This window comes from Silene latifolia, chromosome 11 (genome assembly GCF_048544455.1).
Source record: "Silene latifolia isolate original U9 population chromosome 11, ASM4854445v1, whole genome shotgun sequence".
NCBI classification, from domain to species: Eukaryota; Viridiplantae; Streptophyta; class Magnoliopsida; order Caryophyllales; family Caryophyllaceae; genus Silene; species Silene latifolia.
Genome location: NC_133536.1, coordinates 45,952,865 through 45,961,253, shown reverse-complemented (window position 1 = coordinate 45,961,253; position 8,389 = coordinate 45,952,865). Strand labels below are relative to the sequence as shown.

Sequence of the window (8,389 nt, the reverse complement as noted above, 5' to 3'; positions counted from 1 at the left end):
AAATAAAATGGTAGTCCATATTATGGAGGGTGGACCGAATTAGGAGGAGTATGTAGTGGGTTGTGCTTATATTATTTTATGTGATAGAATTAAATAATAAGCCTACACTACACTAGCCTTACACCTACTCTTACACATCTATTTCTTGTGAAGACAAAAAGTGAAAAGTAGATGCCCCATTTTCTACACTCCAACCGTGAACCCTCTACAATTAAGAGGATTAATTCTCTTATTATTCATTCCAAGATATTACATGCAAAAAGTTCATGAATTATTCTCTCTTCTCTCTCTCTTTAATCTTCATCAAAACATGAGATTTTTGATTCAAATTGTTCATAAAAGAGTACTAAAATTATTAGTGTAATATATGAGTGTTAGTAATCAATTTTAAGGTAAACTACTACACTAATATCTAGCTAATATTATTTAGTGGGGATAAGGGATAATCTTGGGTGCAATCAAGAGGAGAATCTCTACTTTGGGATTTTTGGAGGATCATCCTTATATTCATTGTAACTCAAGAACTAACAAGAAGGAGATCTTGTTGGTGCCTTTTTAATCCGAAAATCATATGGTGAGAAAACGATTTCTTCTCTATATTTACTATTGTTTGCATGCATAAGATTTGTATTTAATTTTATGACTAAATTAAATGTAACATATATGAATATGTTGTATAATGAGATAAAGATTTCTAACAAGCGGTATCAAGAGCCTTAGGTTGTTTGCATGTAAATCGGTTATAGTTTTTCCGAGTTATACGATTAACATATAAAACTTATAAATTTGTGTTATTATGATATATCACGAAATAAATTATGCATGTTAAAGTTTCTGATCCTAAAATATATTTAGGATATTTTGGTTAATTTATGGATTTTTATTGTTCATCTTATATAATAATGGCATTAAAAATGTGATTTTATGATTAAAATGTCATTTTCGGACTAAAATTAGCTAAATTTCGAATTTTCCAGTGGTTTTTGGATATGTTTTCACATGTATTATTTTTAGATGACCTGTAAATTTTCAGAATTGTTGGAGTTTTTATGCTCGAAATATGGATTTTTCATGATAAAAATTGAATTTAAATGAAAAATAGGTTAATATGAGATAAATTTCGAATCTGGTCATAGAAATTTAGTATGTTGTCACATGCAATTTTATAAGATGTGTGTAAATTAATAGGCTATAATGAAGTCTTCAAGCATGATTTATGAATTTTTGATGAAAAATAGCATAAATAGTGACTTAATTAGTGAATAATTGCTAAAACATACTTCATGACTAAGGAAAAACGTCACATGTTGTATTTTATTATCTTTTTCAGATCTAAAATTGAAAAGTTGATGAATATAATTTTTCTCATGTTTTTATGATTATAAATTGATAAATCCGATAATCCGCAACATTGTTTTTCCCGATAAATTTTGAAATTTTTAACCTAAGGTTTTTGAACATTATGAGTGTCATGGTATTTTTCAAGAATGTTCATGAGTTTAAAATTTCAAATTTCAAATTTATTTGAAATTTTTGTGATTTATTTGAAGTTTATGGCATTTTATTGTAATTTTGAGTCCATTAATGAACAAATTTAAGAAATATAAGTTAATTATAGTAATATATAAGCTGGTTAGGGTAATTAACTTGTGCATAAATATGAATTTATGTAATTTATTGTGATTTTAAAAGGTTGAATCACGCAAATCCGTAAAAACCGATTAATATACGATATTGGCTCCTTAAAGGCGATTTAGCATAAAATTGGGCATGTTCATACATATTATAATGCTGCATTTTATTTATGATTGTCATAATTTTATTTTATATAATTTTTGAATTATGTAACTTTACTTAGTATGACCTTAGTTTTAAATTGGTATTACCCGAAATGTATGGGGAATACCAATTATTTAATTTAATTAGTTCTCGTATCACCGTTTTGTAATTTAATAGATTTATTTTATTTTAATTACAAATGTATAATAGGAAATTATGTAATTTGTTATGTAATTTATTTATTTCGGAGTTCCTTGAAGACGGTGCCACTCAAGAAGGCGATACATAAAGACGGTGTTACCTCGAGATGCGTGCCAAAACCGAAGTTCAAGGGATCAATGGAGTTGGTTTCCGAATATGTAATAGTTAATTCGATTTTCTATTTTAGGAAGGCCATACTAGGATTTATTTTATACTTTGCATTTTATTTATATGTCGCATGCATCGCTAAATCGCCATAACTAAAACATGCATTATCATTTAATCGAGTATATCGACCGTGTCAATTAGAATTATCGTAGTTTACCGCTTTAGTTCACTTAAAATGTGATAGATAATAAATTTACATGACCTCTCGCTAAAATAATCAATTGAGACATAGCCTTACCAAAACGTAGAAACCATGAAAACCTATTTCGCGAGTGAGTGCACTCGGCCATCCCGGGGTACAAACCTTGTTACGTAGGGGAAGTGGGTGATAAATGTCTATCCACCGAATTCGTGTTGATGAGGGTTTCATCGGCTATTCCGTGCCCAAGTTAATGTGAATTTGGATCATGGACACATTTATTCGAAATTTGGATTGACCTCAACGAAAGTATTCGTGACCGTAGTCGCATGTGTTCCGGGCTATAGATAAATATTAGAGTAATTTTATCGACCGAGAATTCTAAAAGTAGAATCGATTAAAGAGATAGTCCACCGAGTTATATTGATAAGGGTTTCATCGGCTATCCCGTGCCCAAGTTAATATGAATTTGGATCTCGGAATCATTTATCATAGTTGGGTAGAGGTCACTATGTAAATGCTTTACTTGTTATTTACAAGTATTATTAATAAAACGATAAATGTTAAATTTTCACTATTCCGTTATCATATTGTTCTATTTCTTCACCACAAATTCATATACGATATCATTTCGATTTTTGATTCAAATCTCCATTAAAACATCGTAACTAAAGACAAAATTTGAATTTTCTTCTAAAAACCTCGAATTATCCATTGGAAGGATCTCATGTAAAGAGTATAGATAAAAGTTATTCATTATCAAACAGGTTTTTGATTCTTGACTAACACATCTACTTACAATGGATTATGTTTCATATACTTAATTGAATTAAGTACCTTGAAGCGATAAATTATTTTGGTAACTCGATTTGTTGGAAATCAAAATTGACCAAAATACCGCAACCACTTCAATGAAAGTTTTAAGACTAAACGAATAAATTGAAGAGTAGTCTTCATGAATTTCAATTTTGCTTCTCTTAGGAAAGACTCATTAAACACTACTACAATTCCCGTACTTTCCCGACACTTTTTTATCGACGCTTTTATAAGCGTCGACCCATTTTTACCCTCAATAATCATTTTAGCAATATAATAATATTTTTAATTAAAAAAACTGCTACTCTCTAGACTCTTCCCTGCTCAGTGCTCTAATTACTAAAAACTTTTCATTATCGCGCCGCTTCCCCAAAAAATCAAACCACCGATTCAATTACATTATTGCTCATCTTCCATTCATCAATCATCGTTTGATTATCCCAACCTTGTGCCTCTCGTCAATCATCACCGTTATCACAGTGAATCGCGTCTCTCATCAATCATCAGCTAATTAGGTAATTATTCAAAACCTAATTTATTGATTTCGATCGTTGTTTCATCGTCATTGCAAGTCTTTGATTGATTCGTGACTTTGTGAAGTTTTAGTAATATTATAATCATTGGTGTTTGATTATCCCAACCGTGTTTCATATTATTTTGTTCCGTGTTTCATATTAGTTCTTTTGTTCTATATTTTGTTAAGGTGTTTGATTATCCCGTTTAGTGTAAGCATTGAATTGGTTGATCCTGGGTATGGACTAGCGATGAAAGCCGGGTTACGGGTTCGCTAGTTAGAAGTACTTTTCTAGCGGTGAAAACTCCCAGGCTGTTTAAGGTCCTTCACTGATTACCCGAATTACGTATTCCTCTATTAACATCTCATTTTCCGATCTATGGCTTTCATATGAATAACCTTAACTTAATTGGAATATTTTCTCTGGTATGGTCGAGAAGAATTACAAACGTGGGCGATGGGCTTATCCAAGGAACAGAAGCTCTTGCACAGGGTTTTGCCTTTGTTGTGTCCGGAGTTGTCAAGAAACCAGTTAGATTGCCAGGCAGAATGGTGTATTGGTGCTTGCTCATGGGATTGGAAGAGCTTTTGTGCGATTCATAGTTCAACAAGTGTGGAGCATTAGATTATCTCTCTGGTGCAAGTTGTGCTAGATGCATGCTTTTATATCCAAAGAATTATGAATCCTCGAGCTATATATTCAGATCAAGTTTTTAAAGAATATGATGAGAGACAAGCAGTTGGACAGGTATTCTTGTCGCAAAATTTCACGTCTATTAGCTGCACTGCTTAAGATGTTGCAAACTGTTAATTTTCGTGTTGTTTCTGAATCGCCATTGTTGATAACCCCTTTGCACTCCACAGGGTTGCGATTTGGTAGCTGAGAGTCTAACTGTGGGTTCGGCGTATTTTGATCTCCGTAAGCCAAGTGATCATAATTCTGGTTGCCTTTTAAGTACTTCGTCATATTTTGATTTCCTGTTTGCTAAAACATTCCATTGATTCCATGTCCATGAATCACTTGTAAGAGTTATTGATTACAATCTCAAGTTCTATGCATTCATAAATACACTACTCTGTATGAGTTTTTTACTGTTGTTTAGTTACTGCAAGTGGTTATAATCTGATCATTTGGGATTTGTTTTTACTGTATAATCTCTTTGCATTCTCAGAATGCAATTGTTTTATTTTCAGCTTATGGAAAAGCTCTCAGCACTTAATCTGTAATCCTTCCAGGGTGTTGAAGCTCAAAGTCATGAAGGAAATAGCCAAGGAATATCAGGTTGAATGGGATACTATCGATACTGAGGCCGAGCTTTTCAAACCTCCGGAGAAGCGCCTGGTGTGTTTTCCTTTATCACACAACTTGAACTCTTCCCTCCCCCTTTTCTTACCTTATAAGTCTATGGAAAAAGAAACTGGTTCTTTAGGAGTATTTCTTGTTTTTTGAAATGTTTGTTTAGGCTATAATTATAGAGAAATGGCCAAATTACAAAATCACTCTGACCAAATAGTATTAGAAGGGGATAGAAGGAAAATGGTTGCTCGTTTTCAACCGATTCAAGATAATAATAATTTTTGTATGGAGCTTCAGCGAAACTTTGAGCAAAAATGAGAATACAATATATTTTATGTGTATGAATGATCTATATTTTTCTCATTTTTCCAGGTTAAGTGAAGGCTACCTTTTATTTTCGATCTTGATATGTTAATTTTCTTTTGTATATGTAATTTTGTTTTATGTAAAACTTATTTTCCTGTCTATTTTGTTGAATTAGAAGTTCCTCGATCTAATTGAATTAATTATTCCGTCTATTTTAGCAGCGAAGATTTTGATTTGGGCTGGCAAAGTTCCTAACGGCATAAGGTTGTATCTATATTTCTAATTCAGCTCCTTTGGTTCATTCTTACCAGTATATGTTATATTTGCTATATTTGTTTATCACAACAGTTTGTCTTTTTTATGGTGTTCTGCCCATCTATCCCTTATATTTAAGTTAGATCTTAATTATTTTCTAATGTAAATTAGCTGCCTTGATCTATCCCTTAATTTTGCTTTTGGGTTAGAATTTAGATGTGAATGTTCAAAATCATTCAGGTGGAAATGAGTGAACTAAAGTAATTATAGGTTAAGAAGATCTATTGAAATAGGAAGTTATTTACCAGATACCTTTTTGTTGTAGTTTTACATGTTTCTTATATGGTTTCGAGGAAACAAGTTGTTAAAACTCCCAAAATTTCTTCTGTCATTGACAATCTCGCTTCCTCTTTATCAAATAAACTTTGGAAAAGAATATAGCTTTGATGCTTTCGGACAACCAAGACAAGCCAAGTGTATTTTCCGCCTCAAGGTAGCTAACATGGTTGGTTTGTGTGTGTGCAGGTGGGTTGATATTGTTGTTATTATTTACTGTCTGCTGAGTTGTATGTGTTAAACAAGGTACAACGTCATCTATGCGGAAATAAATATATGTACTACAATATAGAGGTAAATCATATCTTTTCATTTTTTTGGCTATTATTTGGAACTTTATTCTCTTTGGAAGATGATTCCTATGTCAAAAATGCAGGGTCCCTCGCTTAGATCTACAATTATTACCTGATTTTTCTTCTTCCAAGTCACAAGTAGAATAGGGTGTTCTCAAATATTCCACTTGAGCATCCGAACCTATTGTTGAACGTCTAGGATCAAATATTTCCTCTCCTCCAAATCCATTTATCTAAACACTATAGTGTGAAGTGCTGTGTTATGTACCCATTTTGGGTTTGTATGCAAAAAAAATGAATTCAATGGAATGATCTTTATATTACACATGTTTACTTCTTATTACAGCCCACTTCTGCTTATTAGGTGTGTCACTTATTTTCACTCACAAATTGATTCACATGCTCTGGTTATAGTTTTAAACCCTTTTGACAATGCTCATTTCCATTCCCAAGTAAAAAAAAATTGTCCTAAAAAATGGCAAACATGATAAACTCATATTGCTTTTCTTATTTACAATGCTCTCACTAACTAGTTTTTTACTAAAGTTATTTGTGCCTAGTTTTATTTTCAACTTAATTATATATCTTTCCAATTGTCTTTTGTTTAATGGCTTGAGATTGGGCGTTCTTTGGATGGTATAGTAGGAATAGGATGATAGGGGAGGAGGAAGGGAGCTTCATGCTCGCCTTCCAAATCGTTCCTATGTGGGAAGGAGTTTTAATCTCCCTAGTGGGATTGTGCCCATTCATTTACCTTCCTCCATTTTTTTTCAATACTACAACATATCCTAAGACGGGATTTGTTCCCTGATCCCCTCCATTTGATCCTTTCCCCTCCAAAACCATTCATCTTAACAAGGGGTTGATCAGCTGTAATCAGGATAGTTTCTCCTTAAGATGGTTCAATTAAAACATTTATACAATAAAAGGATTGTTAGTTTATTTCCAAATGTTCTCTTTTATAATCTACTATTCTACTGCCTCTTACTCTTACTCGTGGGTCATCATGATGTTCTTAGCTGACCGAAATAATTTGTCATTTTCTCAAAAGCAGTGGATTAAAGTATAATAAAGCTATTCAACAACTAGAAACAGCTTGGGGAATTCTTTACCACGCAATATACAACTGCACAGATGGGGTTGCTGTAAGTTCTTCATTGCCTCTTGATAGTACCTGTGCTACGTGGTTTTCTGTTCAAATGAGTACTGAACTTTGATGTGTTATTTTCCTTACTTTGCTTCGACAACCTACCAGACTACCACCTCTCGTTTAGTTACTTGTTCCTATATTCATTCAACATTTTGTCTTTAAATTTAATACATGTACCTGCCTTGGAGTTGTTGCCTTAGAGCTTGAATCGTAGTATGATGTTGTTGGTAGTTTTGTATATGCTGCTGAACGGTTCTTATAGGAATGTTGGTCGTTTCATATATGCTGAACGGTTCTTATATGACTTGTTGATGATATTTAATTTCCTTGCTGTAGATATCGGACTCAACAAATGGTGGCGGAGCATCGAGATGAAAGGAGCAAATCTGGAATTCATCTTTTGGAGTAGTTTAGTCGCACCTTTTGGCTTGGATTTAATCTTTTAGGGATATTTTATTATTTTTGCGAGAAAACATTTCCATTGTTCGGATGAAATAATTACAATAGTTCTTTTGAATTTTGAAAGCATGTAATTTGATAATGCAATTTTAATTTATGCTATAATTTTTTTTTTTTGCATATATTCTAGTCGTATCAATGTTGTTTATACACACTATGATATCATCTAGTAATCTATACGATTTAATTCAATCGTATTGACGAAAAGAATAATCGTAGTGAATTTATCTTGTGCAGGAAAAGCGTCGAGAAATTTCTAAATTGCGACGCAAATAAGTGTAGAGAAAAACTGATGCTTAAAGGCGTCGCGACACTTGACACCGAAAAGCGTCGATAATGTTGACGCTAAAAAGTGCCAGAAAATCCTGATGCCCCAAATGCCCACGCTTTTTAAAGCGTCGAGAAATAAAATGGTGACGCTTTTAAGCATCGAGAATAGGCTAAAAAAGCGTTGAGAATACAAGGGATTTGTTGTAGTGAAAATGAGTGGGAGCATTCTTTTAAACCGTTAAGAAAATGACGAGATTCAAATAAGTAAAATTAGAATGGAATTGATACAAGGTTATGATAAAAGTAAAGTTATTGAGAATAACGATACTAAACCTATCAATTCCGACCGATAAAGTTTCCATTGTCTTAATTGTTAGACGCTAGAAAGGAAACTACCCCAAATTAT

The 8,389-nt window shown here is 32.7% G+C and overlaps 1 long non-coding RNA gene across 9 annotated transcripts; it reads left to right on the top strand.

Annotated features, from left to right (window-relative positions):
* The first annotated feature begins 3,338 nt into the window (after window positions 1-3,338).
* On the top strand, window positions 3,339-7,828 carry LOC141611591 (uncharacterized). 9 transcript variants are annotated; one of them, XR_012528670.1, is made up of 8 exons: window positions 3,339-3,618; window positions 3,828-3,938; window positions 4,058-4,365; window positions 4,482-4,959; window positions 5,439-5,484; window positions 6,001-6,057; window positions 7,159-7,249; window positions 7,591-7,828. It is a non-coding gene; the product is annotated as an uncharacterized LOC141611591 (long non-coding RNA). The 9 variants fall into 9 exon arrangements; XR_012528665.1 differs by having other exon boundaries at window positions 6,001-6,105; XR_012528663.1 differs by having other exon boundaries at window positions 3,807-3,938; window positions 6,001-6,105.
* The last annotated feature ends 561 nt before the right edge of the window (window positions 7,829-8,389 follow it).